This window comes from Salmo trutta, chromosome 25 (genome assembly GCF_901001165.1).
Source record: "Salmo trutta chromosome 25, fSalTru1.1, whole genome shotgun sequence".
In the NCBI taxonomy this organism is placed as follows: Eukaryota; Metazoa; Chordata; class Actinopteri; order Salmoniformes; family Salmonidae; genus Salmo; species Salmo trutta.
In genome coordinates this window covers 24,767,682-24,779,884 of record NC_042981.1, presented here as the reverse complement: position 1 = coordinate 24,779,884, position 12,203 = coordinate 24,767,682, and positions in this window count along the sequence as shown.

Here is a 12,203-nt window from a genome sequence, read left to right as displayed (position 1 = left end):
TAAAAGCAACACAGCTCATCACCCTGAACACAACATCCCCACTGTCAAACATGGTGGTGGCAGCATCATGGTTTGGGCCTGCTTTTCTTCAGCAGGGGCAGGGAAGATGGTTAAAATTGATGGGAAGATGGATGGAGCCAAATACAGGACCATTCTGGAAGAAAACCTGATGGAGTCTGCAAAAGACCTGAGACTGGGACGGAGATTTGTCTTCCAACAAGACAATGATCCAAAACATAAAGCAAAATCTACAATGGAATGGTTCATAAATAAACATATCCAGGTGTTAGAATGGCCAAGTCAAAGTCCAGACCTGAATCAAATCGAGAATCTGTGGAAAGAACTGAAAACTGCTGTTCACAAACGCTCTCCATCCAACCTCACTGAGCTCGAGCTGTTTTGCAAGGAGGAATGGGCAAAAATTTCAATCTCTCGATGTGCAAAACTGATAGACACACCCCAAGCAACTTACAGCTGTAATCGCAGCAAAAGGTGGCGCTACAAAGTATTAACTTTCGCAAGCCCAATTTTTCAGTTTTTATTTGTTAAAAAAGTTTGAAATATCCAATAAATTTCATTCCACTTCATGATTGTGTCCCACTTGTTATTGATTCTTCACAAAAAAGTACAGTTTTATATCTTTATGTTTGAAGCCTGAAATGTGGCAAAAGGTCAAAGTTCAAGGGGGCCGAATACTTTCGCAAGGCACTGTATACGCCATATAAATTAATAGGGCTAATGTAACAGATCAGAATGTTTAGCTTAAAATGTTGATAAACTATTATTTCTTATTTTAGGGGCAGCAATGTACGCATGGCGGTAGGTCTAGGCGTGAACATTCCAAAATGTAATTGCGGGAAAACACTTCTAAAATGCTCAGGCGAGCGCTTACATGGACAGAGATGGTAATATCCATTAGAAATTTAGAGATAGTTGTTGCATCTTTAAATCCCCCCTATCATGGGTTGCTAATATGACTAGGATAATGCCTTTGGCTGCTAGACAATGAAAGAAAGTAGAAAGAACCAATAGAACCGGAGAACGCATACAGTGCATTCGGAGAGTATTTAGACCCTTTACTTTTTCCACATTTATGACCCACCGGCCCGATTCGGTCTTATGTAGCAAAATTTAAAGTGGTGTTTTTTATATTGGATAAAAGTACAGAGTCTGAGCTAGAAAATGGTATATCATACACCACAGTTGATGAACAATGGGAAAGTAATTCTGCTTTGAAAGTTGATAAACTTGTAACCTCACTTTTGAGAAAATGGCTCTTGATTGTTTTGGCAAACCTACTAGGGAGCTCTGCTTTGTCAACACCCATTCAGCATAGTTCATACCCTCTTAAGCTTTAGCCCCACCCATCTCGTTAAGGATTCACATGTGAGGCCATGTACTAAACAACCAAAGATTTCAAGACTAAAGGCTGGTTTATACTAGGCAGTGATATCATGAACAGTCTATTGTCGTCCGACATCAAACTTGTCGTTAAGAAAAAGTATAAGCACAAAAACTTACCGGCTGCATGACATCAGCAGCCTGGTGGTCCACAATAGCATAACTAGTGTATTTTAACACCAATAAACCCACCCGTTTAAAAATGAATTTAGTATATGTCAATCTAGCAAACCAGGCAACTAAAAGCAACTTTTCTAAAGAACGCTTTGGTTTGTTTCTAGCTTGTTAGTTAGCTAGCTAGCTAATGTTAAGTTAGCTGACTAGCCAGTTCAAATAATGACCATATTATATACTGTAGCCGACAACATCTTCACGTTAGCTCATTTGTCTTCATTATTACAGGAAAATAAACTGACAGCAAGATAATTATTTAGAAGTTAATGGTGAAACAATTACAGGAAATAGCTTATGTTTGTGAGTGACAAAATAAAAGCAGGGCATTCCACCAGAGAGTTTTTGAACTTGGACACTGTCTTGTTGGCCTAATGTTATATCCTAATTTGACTTTGGTGCAGGTCATGTTCTTCACATTACCGTCTCTGGTAAACACATACTATATCAAATAAAAAGTTTATATGTCACATGCACAGGATACAAACGGTGTAGTGAAATGGTTACTTGCATAGTGGAATCTTTTGTTTAGACATGTAGCTAGCTAGCTAGCTAGCTAAACAATCAATCATCATAATTCCAACTCATAACATTACTACCCTGCATGAATCTGCAGGTAGCTCACCAACCAGGTTCAATGTTAGCTAGCTAGCATTAGGCTATAACTAGCAATGCAGAGGGCTCTGAGATATGAAGAATATTACTGCACAGATCATGCACGTAACGTTAGCTACTGAGCCAGACAGCTTTACCTTGAAATGAAAATTACTTTCTGACAAAATTACAAACGTATACTATCTGAAAATGTAGCTAGCTAGACTATCTTACCCATATACATAGATGGAAGCTTCTCCCTCTCTGTCATGGATGCCATGGTTTCCCTTAGTTTGAAGATGCCTTCGGTGTGTTCTCTTTTCAACTCCCTGCATATTTGCAACCAAACGCCAGACTTTTCTCCATCTCCTTAGCTATCATACTCTAATTCCATCGGGCATTGCCCTGATTTCAAAATTCGTCCCTCCAGAAAGTGGAGAGCAACACTTTTGCAGTTCTACCACAGAACAATTGAAAATCTTTGGTTCTACTATGTGATGTCTTTCAAAAAAGCTGCATTAGAAAGGATTACCTACACATACTGACCAGCTCATAGACAGAAGCGTACTACATGGCAGACAAGTCCGAACTCATCTCTGTGTGTCCAGCCCATCCATTATCTCAGCCAATCATGGCTAGCGGGAAGGCTCCTGGCTTTTTCTGTGGCTAAACCAATAGACAATTTAACAATTTTATTCGTATTTACAGATGTCATACAAATTTGTTAAGGCACATGAAAGATCACATGTTCCAGAAGGCATTTCTGCCCAAATGAAACTCTTTTTGATTTTTGAAAAAAGTTTACGTTCAAATGGTTCCCCTCTGAACTGGTGACGCGCGACATGCAACTAGTTTCCGAAATGAGTCACATTTTGTTATGTTACAGCCTTATTCCAAAATTGATTACATTGTTTTGTGCCCTCATCAATCTACACACAATACCCCATAATGACAAACCAAAGACAGGTTTTTAGAAATGTTTGCAAATGTATATAAAAAATAATAATCACATTTACATAAGTATTCAGACCCTTTGCTCAAAATTTTGTTGAAGCACCTCTGGCAGCAATTACAGCCTGGAATCTTCTTGGATATGACACTACAAGCTTGGCACATCTGTATTTGGGGAGTTTCCCCTATTCTTCTCCACAGATCCTCTCAAGCTCGGTCAGATTGCATGTGAAGCGTTGCTGCACAGCTATTTTCAGGTCTCTCTAAAGATGTTAGATTGGGTTCAAGTCCGGGCTCTGGCTGGGCCACTCAAGGACATTCAAAGACTTGTCCTGAAGCCGCCCCTGCATTGTCTTGGCTGTGTGCTTAGGGTTGTTGTCCTGCTGTGAACCTTTGCCCCAGTCTGAGGTCTTGAGCACTCTGGAGCATGTTTTCATCAAGGATCTCTCTGTACTTTGCTCCATTCATCTTTCCCTCAATCTTGACTAGTCTCCCAGTCCCTGCTGCTGAAAAACATCCCCACATAATGATGCTGCCAGCATCATCCTTCACCGTAGGGATGGTGCCAGGTTTTCTCCAGACATGACACCTGGTATTTACATTTTACATTTTAGTAATTTAGCAGACGCTCTTATCCAGAGCAACTTACAGTAGTGAATGCATACATTTCATGCATTATTTTATTTTAGTTATTTTTTTTACTGGCCCCCCGTGGGAATTGAACCCACAACCCTGGCATTGCACACACCATGCTCTACCAACTGAGCCACAGGGAAGACATTTAGTTCAATCTTGGTTTCATCAGACCAAAGAATCTTGTTTCTCATGGTCAGAGTCCTTTAGGTGCCTTTTGGAAAACTCCAACTGGGCTGTCGTGCCGTTTACTGAGGAGTAGTTTCCGTCTGGCCACTCTACCATAAAGGTCTGATTGGTGGAGAGCTGTAGAGATGGTTGTCCTTCTAGAAGGTTCTCCTATCTCCACAGAGGAACTCTGGAGCTCTGTTAGAGTGACCATCAGGTTCTTGGTGACCTCCCTGACCAAGGTCCTTCTCCCCTGATTGCTCAGTTTGGCCTGGCGGCCAGCTCTAGGAAGAATCTTGGTGGTTCCAAACAACTTCCATTGGAGTTCACTGTGTTCTTGGAGACCTTCAATGCTGCAGAATTTTTTTTTTTACCCTTTCCCAGATCTGTGCCTCGACACAATCCTGTCTATGAGCTCTACAGGCAATTCCTTCGACCTCATGGCTTGGTTTCTGTTCTGACATGCACTGTCAACTGTGGGACCTTTTATATAGACAGGCTTGTGCCTTTCCAAATCATGACCAATCAATTAAATTTACCACAGGTGAACTCCACTCAAGATGTAGAAACATCTCAAGGCTGATTAATGGAAACAAGATGCACCTGAGCTCAATTTCGAGTCTCATAGCAAAGGGTCTGAATACTTATGTAAATATGGTATTTCTGTTTTATATTTTTTATACATTGGCAAACATTTCGAAAAACCTATTTTCGCATTGTCATTATGGGGTATTGTGTGTAGATTGAGAAACCTTTCTTATTTAATCCATTTTAGAATAAGGCTGTAACGTAACAATGTGAAGAAAGGGTCTGACTACTTTCCGAATGCACTGAATGAGTAAATCTTTATAAAAAAATTGCCTCCATGTTTTATTGTGGGATTTTGCCTATAGGCTACTTTGAAGCAAAGTAAGACATGCCTCAAGTAAAACTTCCAGAGGTCAAATAATTACGTAACAGGAAAAATATAGTAATGCTAATGGGCCTAACCGTCTTCTGGTAGATGGAAAGGCTTTCCCAAAAACCTTCTCCATTAAATGTTAACTAGATACAAGGTAGCCTATGCCTACCTGTCAGAATATGATTATTGGCATCAATCTAGTAGCCATTTCTTTTGCAATTTCATATGCAACAGAAACACTGCTTACCAAACAACAGTGCTCAACCTGGTCTCAGAGCATTTCGTATTATTCTGTATGTAAATCCGGGACTCCATTTATTTTGATATTTTATGTTTCGTATGGTATGTATTAATTTGTGGATGTCCATCACCAATTTTGTATGATATGTTACGAATTACAATTTGTATTATATGTTACGAATTTGAAAAACATACGATATGTAACAAATTTGCAAAACATAAGATACAGTTTGTTACAAATTCTAGCTAGGTAAGGGTTAGGGTTAAGTTCAGGAGTTAGGTTAAATGGTTAGGGTTAGGGGAAGGGTTAGCGTTAGGTGAAGGGTTAGCTACAGTAAAATGGTTAAGGTTAGGGGAAGGGTTAGCTAACATGTTAAGTAGTTGCAAAGTAGCTTAAAAATAGTAAGTAGTTAAAAAGTTCATAACCTTTGAGTTGCTAGACTTCGTGTTATACGCCAACCCAACCAACCATCAATAATCATCTGTCTTATTGAACCATACCAAACATATCATACTAAATGGAGCATCTCGGATATACGTACAGAATAATACAAAATGCTCCGAGACCAGGTTGCAGCGTTAGGTGCCTGCACACTTGAATTAAAGTGGTCCACTTATGTGGTTCAAGCACTGTTATGGGAAAACAAAGTGTGACTTTAACAGTGAAAATCTGTAAAAATGGGGGAAAATCTGAAACCTGTTCATTTCTGACCTAGTTGACGGCCTCATTTATCTGTTTCGATAGTAGGCCTACTATTAGCCAGTACAGCTTGGGTTGGCCTGACTGTGAAAGACCATTATGGGATTAATGATTTTAGATCATTCAGAGTGTATGTCACTGTTTCTCATAGAATTTGTCACACTGGGCGCCTTTCCTTCATTGGGCGGGCTGTTGGAATTTTTGGGGTACAATTAGAGTATACACACTTCTCCAAGCACCTCTTCACTACTGCCCATAGGCCTACATGTTTCGATAAGATTTGTTTCACAACTAAAGTGGCTAAATAGCTCCAAATGTAGCCTATAGGCCTAGGACCCCTGGAACACAGTTGGAGAGCCCATAGCCTACAGAGCCCAGTGTTCTTATAAGCCCAGTCACTGAGCAATTGCGTGTGAAAATAGAGTTTTGACTGGCCAGTATTTAGAAGACGATCCCAGCTTTCTTGTGCTGCTATATTCATTTATCAATTCTTAAAATTAAGCAAATTCATCCACTTTACAATCAGTGTAGTGTACCAGGCATATTAAAAACGTAACTGCACATAACCTCCATTCGCAAGAAACAGAGCAGAATGCATGCCTTTCATGCAACATTTTTTCAAATCATAATTTGAGTTGCATCATGCAGCCTTAGAATGTAATAGAAATGAAAAGATATACCCTAACGTTTGTATCACAACTAAAGTTGCATAAATAACTCAAATTTAAGCAAATAGGGGGACCTGTTTATTTGTTAAACGCTCAACACACAATAGCCGCATGAGCGCACTCACTCGGAAATTGTTTAGGAAAAACATCCTTTCTATTTTATTCAGCTATGTTCAATTGTATTCTTCTTAAATAATATTAAATAATGCCACAGGAATTATAAGCAAATCTTGTCTGCTAAATGAACTAGTGTACCCACAGCCATACGACATAGCCAGATCAGGGCCAAACATAAGGATGACTTAGAATATGCTATTCTGTTCTTCTGAAACAGACTACATTTTCTTAATATCATAATGTTTCTTTATACCTGCTTAAAATAAATAATATATATATTTTGATGGTGTAGGCAAAGTTTCCCAAACTTTTTAGAGTCCCATACCCTTTCAAACATTCAATCTCCAGCTGCGTACCCCATCTAGCACCAGGGTCAACACACTCTCAGATGTTTTTTGCCACCATTGTAAGCCTGCCACACACACACTATATGCTACATTTATTAAACATAAGAATCAGCGTGAGTTTTTGTCACAACCTCACTCATGGGAAGTGACAAAGAGCTCTTATAGGACCAGGGCACAAATAATAATATAATTACAATCAATAATTTTGCTCTTTATTTAACCAACTTACATATAAAACCTTATTTGTTCATCGAAAATTGTGAATTACTCACCACAGGTTAATGAGAAGGGTATGCTTGAAAGGATGCACATAACTCTGCAATGTTGGGTTTTATTGGAGTCTCGATCTTAAATAATTTTCCATACGTTCTGTGACTGTATTTAGTTTTCATGCTAGTGAGGGCCGAGAATCCACTCTCATATAGGTACGTGGTTGCAAAGGGCATCAGTGTCTTAACAGTGCAATTTGCTAAGGCAGGATACTCTGAGCGCAGCCCAATCCAGAAATGTGGCAGAGGCTTCTGATAATAATTTTCACAGAACCGCTTGTTGCAATTTCGAAGAGGCTCCCTTGTTCAGATATCGGTAAGTGGACTGGAGGCAGGGCATGAAAGGGATGACGAATCTAGTTGTTTGTGTCATCCGTTTCGGCAAAGTACCTGCGTAATTGCGCACCCAACTCACTCAGGTGCTTTGCTGTATCACATTTAAAGTTGTCCGTAAGCTTGAGTTCATTTGCACACAAAAAAATCATACAATGATGGAAAGACCTGTGTGTTGTCCTTGTTAATGCAGACAGAGAACAGCTCCAACTTCTTAATCATAGCCTCAATTTTGTCCCGCATATTGAATATAGTTGCGGAGAGTCCCTGTAATCCTAGAATCAGATCATTCAGGTGAAAAAAAAGACATCACCCAGATAGGCCAGTCGTGTGAAAATTATGGTCAGTAAAGAAACTTTAAGCTTAACTCTCAATTAAAACGGTTGGTGCGACTATTCACAAATGGAAGAAACACAAAAGAACTGTCAATCTCCCTCGGCCTGGGGTTCCATGCAAGATCTCACCTCGTGGAGTTGCAATGATCATGAGAACGGTGAGGAATCAGCCCAGAACTACACGGGAGGATCTTGTCAATGATCTCAAGACAGCTGGGACCATAGTCACCAAGAAAATAATTGGTAACACACTACGACGTGAAGGACTGAAATCCTGCAGCGCCCGCAAGGTCCCCCTGCTCAAGAAACCACATATACATGCCCATCTGGAGTTTGCCAATGAACATCTGAATGATTCAGAGGACAACTGGGTGAAAGTGTTGTGGTCAGATGAGACCAAAATGGAGCTCTTTGGCATCAACTCAACTCGCCGTGTTTGGAGGAGGAGGAATGCTGCCTATGACCCCAAGAACACCATCTCCACCGTTAAACATGGAGGTGGAAACATTATGCTTTGGGGGTGTTTTTCTGCTAAGGGGACAGGACAACTTCACCGCATCCTTTGACCGGGCCATGTACTGTCAAATCTTGGGTGAGAACCTTCTTCCCTCAGCCAGGGCATTGAAAATGGGTCGTGGATGGGTATTCCAGCATGACAATGACCCAAAACACACGGCCAAGGCAACAAAGGAGAGTGGCTCAAGAAGAAGCACATTAAGGTCCTGGGGTGGCCTAGCCAGTCTCCAGACCTTAATCCCATAGAAAATCTATGGAGGGAGCTGAAGGTTCGAGTTGCCAAAAGTCAGCCTCGAAACCTTAATGACTTGGAGAAGCTCTGCAAAGAGGAGTGGGACAAAATCCCTCCTGAGATGTGTGCAAACCTGGTGGCCAACTACAAGAAACGTCTGACCTCTGTGATTGCCAACAAGGGTTTTGCCACCAAGTACTAAGTCATGTTTGGCAGAGGGGTCAAATACTTATTTCCCTCATTAAAATGGAAATCATTTTATAACATTTTTGACATGCGTTTTTCTGGATTTTTTTGTTGTTATTCTGTCTCTCACTGTTCATATAAACCTACCATTAAAATTATAGACTGATAATTTCTTTGTAAGTGGGAAAACGTACAAAATCAGCAGGGGATCAAATACTTTTTTCCCCCCACTGTATATACAGGAAATATTTTAAAGTCAGCTTCAAAACCATATTTGCAAGTGCAGGGATACTGGAGCGATGGAGGTGTATATATGTATAGGGGTAAGGAGACTAGGTAACAGGATATAAGATCAACAGAGTAGCATCAGCTTGCATGTGAGTGGGTGTGCTGGTGTGTAGTCAGTATAAATATGTGCATATTATGTTTGAGTGAGCAAATTATGGAGTTAGTGTTTGAGTGTGTAGGGCCCTGCGAGTGTGCAAATACTGAAATAAAAGGTCAATTAAAGATACAAGGTAAACTCGGTCTGTGTAGCTATTTTGTTAGCTATTCATCAGTCGTATTGCTTGGGGATAGAAGCTGTTCAAGAGCTCGTTAGTGTCAGACTTGATGTACTGGTACCTCTTGTACTGGTACTTGAAGCTGTCTACCTGCTCCACTGCCGCCCCGTCGATGTGGATGGGGGCGTGCTCACCCCCCCCCCCCCCCCGTTTCCTGTAGTCCACAATCAGCTCCTTGGTCTTGCTGACGTTGATGGAGAGGTTGATGCTCCGGCAACACGCTGTCAGGTCATTCATCATCGCCGTTGATCAGGCCTACCACAGTCGTGTCGGGGTTACGAAACTCCACTTCATAATGATGTGTAATTACTTTAATATTTTTGTTAGTAATATAACCTGTTGGGGCTAGGGGGCAGTATTGTCACTTTCGGATGGAATACGTGCCCATATTAAACTGCCTCCTACTCAAACTCAGAAGCTAGGATATGCATATTATTAGTAGGTTTGGATAGAAAACACTCTAAAGTTTCCAAAACTGTTTGAATGATGTCTGTGAGTATAACATAACTCATATGGCAGGCAAAAACCTGAGAAGATTCCAAGCAAGAAATGAACATCTGGTTCCTGTAGTTTTCTCAAGTCCTTGCCTTTCTGACACACTGAGTTAGGACTCAAATAGCACTTAGAAAGTTGTTTGAGCCTTTTGCGGTAAACACAGACCGAAGGAGAACGCTGGTAATCAGGTGAACAGAAAATCCCTTCAGTTCATAGGGCGTGTTCACGTTAGAAGATACCTGCGTTCCAAAACTTTTTTTCAAGACAATGCATGGGTCCGGTTGGAATATTACTGAAGTTTCACGTTCTCAAGGCCCTAAAGATTGATGCTATACAACGTTTGACATGTTTGAACGAACGTAAATAGTACTTTTTTTACTTTCCGTCGTGAAGGTTTCCTCCATTTTGAGTAGCCTACTGAACGCGCAAACAACATGGAGTTATTTGGACATAAATTATGAACTTTATCGAACAAAACAACATTTATTGTGGACCAGGGATTCCTGGAAGTGCCTTCTGATGAAGATTATTAAAAGTAAGTGAATATTTATAATGCTATTATGCGTTTAGATGACTCCAAGATGGCCGGTGTCTATAATTGCCTGCTGTTTTTTTCTGAGCACAGTACTCAGATTATTGCAAACTGTGCCTTCCCAGTAAAGTTATTTTGAAATCTGTCAACGCGATTGCATTCAGATGTTAATCTATAATTCTTTGAATAACAGTTTAATATTTTATCAAGGATTCTGAATAGTATTTTTTTAATTTGTTGTGCTGATTCACCGGCATTTTTGGAGGCAAAATATTTTCTGAACATCACGCGCCATTGTAAAATGCTGTTTTTGGATATAAATATGAACTTGATAGACAATACATGCATTTTTTTGTTCTAACATAATGTCCTAGGAGTGTCACCTGATGAAGATTGTCAAAGGTTAGTGCATAATTTTAGCTGGTTTTCTGCTTTTGGTGACGCCTGTCCTTGTATTGAAAATGGCTGTGTGTAATGTTTTGTCTATGTACTGTCCTAACATAATCTAACTTTATGCTTTCGCCGTAAAGCCTTTTTGAAATCGGACAACGTGGTTAGATTAAGGAGATGTTTATCTTTCAAATGGTGTAAAATAGTTGTATGTTTGAATCTGAATTATGAGATTTTGTTGTTTTCAAATTTGGCGCTCTGATATTTCACTGGCTGTTGATAGTGTGTACCGCGGGACGCATAGAAGATAACATTTCCTAAAGTCATACTACAGATGTAAGATCTTAATTTGAGCCAGTTTGCTACAGAAGGAAAATAATCCTGCAGCAACAGGAAATGTGAATTACTATGTTGATTATAATCAGAGCTTAATTTGTAAATCGGGAGGTCACGGAACACATAGTGAGCACGAGGGAGGGGGGCTCTGAGGTATCGGAACAAGTTGAGAAAAAAAGTGACAAACACTGTAGCAGCTGAAGAAGACAGAGTAAACAGCCAAGTAGCCTACTATCTATGGTGGTGAAATGGAGGGCACTCTCCAAAGTGTTGATTTATTCAAAGCATTTTTAGACCTCGCTGCAGTATGCCCATGTACTTGATTGTAGCTGCGGGGCTTACACAAGTCTGAATTTCTTATAGCCTAATTTTCTAGACACCAGTGTATATCAACATTTTTAGACGTTACTGCAGAACACCCGCCATATGCATACGCACACATACTCAGCTGTGGGGCTTACAAGACGCGAATGTCATATAATTTTCATGTGATCAATGTAGCAGTAAAACAAATATCACAAATATCCAAGGCCCCACGCTGTTCTCAATATACATCAACAACAGCTCAGGCAGTAAGAAGCTCTCTCATCCATTTATTTGCAGATGATACAGTCTTATACTCAGCTTTCTTAATGTCCAACAAGCTTTCTCTACCCTTAATCTTGTTCTGAACACCTCCAAAACAAAGGTCTTGTGGTAAGAAGAATGCCCCACTTCACACAGGTGTTATGACTATCTCTGAGGGTTTAGACCTTAAGAAAGTCACCTCATACAAATACTTGGGAGTATGGCTAGACGGCGCACTGTCCTTCTCTCAGCACATATCAAAGCTGCAGGCTAAAGTTAAATCAAGACTTGGTTTCCTCTATCGTAATCGCTCCTCTTTCACCCCAGTTGCCAAACTAACCCTGATTCAGATGACCATCCTACCCATGCTAGACTACGGAGGCATAATTTATAGATCGGCAGGTAAGGGTGCTCTCGTGCGGATAGATGTTCTCTACCATTCGGCCATCAGATTTGCCACTAATGCTCCTTATAGGTGTCACGTCCTGACCCTAGTAAGATGTCATTTTCTAAAGTAGAGTAGGTCAGGGCGTGAGTGACAGGGGGTGTTTGGGGTTT